We start from the raw sequence: 1,310 nt of genomic DNA, 5'->3' as shown, positions 1-1,310 counted from the left end.
TTCCTAACCAAAGAAGATCACAAACTAGCAGAAGAAAACAGACACCTAAACTGGAACTTACAGATTGAAGTGAAAAGTGAAAAGGTAGAGAGACATCAAAGGCATCTGGAATTGAGGAAGTAACAGGAACTAAGGCAGTGGCACTGCCTCTTCCATGGGCTTAAGAGATTTAAGAATTGTTTTAAATTTCTGCAACAGTGCTCAGAGGCTTAGGAAGAAATGTGAAGCATGCAGGTCTATTACTTTTTCCAAACTCCAACTTAGATGTGAAGAGGTAATATCTGGCTTATTTCAACAAGATCAATTCTAAACTCATTCCCTTGAATAACCGAGTTGTTCTAAAAGGGTAAGAAAAGTTTTGTTGTTTTTAAAGACTCATCTCCATTTAATCAAGTTGCTCCACTCTGAAGGCAGTATCAGGTCACAGAGAACTTGTTTGAAGACATTTGGTTTCAGCTACCAAATTGAGTGAAGGGACACGACCTGAGTGATCAGGTTAGATAATCACCTTGACAAGCACTTGCACACATACCCTCAAGTCAACATGATGGAGGCTGGAGATAAGTAGAAGTAGTAAAGAAAGATATTCCATTTTGCTGACTTAAGCAAGTCAGATACTAAATAGAAAAAACATGCGGTAAGGAGCAGATAATCTCGTGGGGATTGGGAAGATAATAAATGCAGGTTTGGATAAATTGAAGTTGAGATTCCTTGTGAGCCAGCAAACTGGATATATAAATCACTCTATTAGGTTTGTATAACTGGAGATCAGGAGAAAGATTTGAACTAGAAATTTTTAGTTGAGAGGTTTCACAATATAAATAATCTCTTCTTGGCCTTTTAGCTAAGATCAAATGTGGTATCTGTTCTTAACAGGTTAAAATCTGATACGTCCTCTATTCAAGGTCAATATATTCAATGTATTTTTGAGCAGGGAGATGGAATAGAAGCTTGCACAATCCATTCCATACGTCGACCTGGTATTGCAGTACCTCCAAGAATGGTACACCACACACACACACACACAAATAGATAATATAGAAGCTGTGAGAGGAGATAAAGATTACTTAGTTTACATAGTTTCTTATAAAAAGTGTTACATGTTATCCAAGTAATTCATATATATGCTTCACTTTTTTTTTTTTTTTTTTTTGGAGATAGGGTCTTGCTATGTTGCCCAGGCTGGAGTGCAGTGGCATGATCACAGCTCACTGCAACCTTGACATCCCAGGCTCAAGCAATTCTTTCACTTCAGGCTCCCAAGTAGCTGGGATCACAGGTACACACCAGTATGCCTGGCTAATTTTTGT

At 37.9% G+C, this 1,310-nt stretch overlaps 1 non-coding gene across 1 annotated transcript; it reads left to right on the top strand.

The window, feature by feature from the left end:
- Positions 1-824: 824 nt before the first annotated feature.
- Positions 825-1,014, top strand: LOC119625578 (U2 spliceosomal RNA). Its single transcript, XR_005241761.2, has one exon. It is a non-coding gene; the product is annotated as a U2 spliceosomal RNA (small nuclear RNA).
- Positions 1,015-1,310: the final 296 nt, after the last annotated feature.

Source organism: Chlorocebus sabaeus, chromosome 13 (assembly GCF_047675955.1).
Source record: "Chlorocebus sabaeus isolate Y175 chromosome 13, mChlSab1.0.hap1, whole genome shotgun sequence".
Classification (NCBI taxonomy): Eukaryota; Metazoa; Chordata; class Mammalia; order Primates; family Cercopithecidae; genus Chlorocebus; species Chlorocebus sabaeus.
This window is presented reverse-complemented; position numbering and strand designations above follow the sequence as displayed.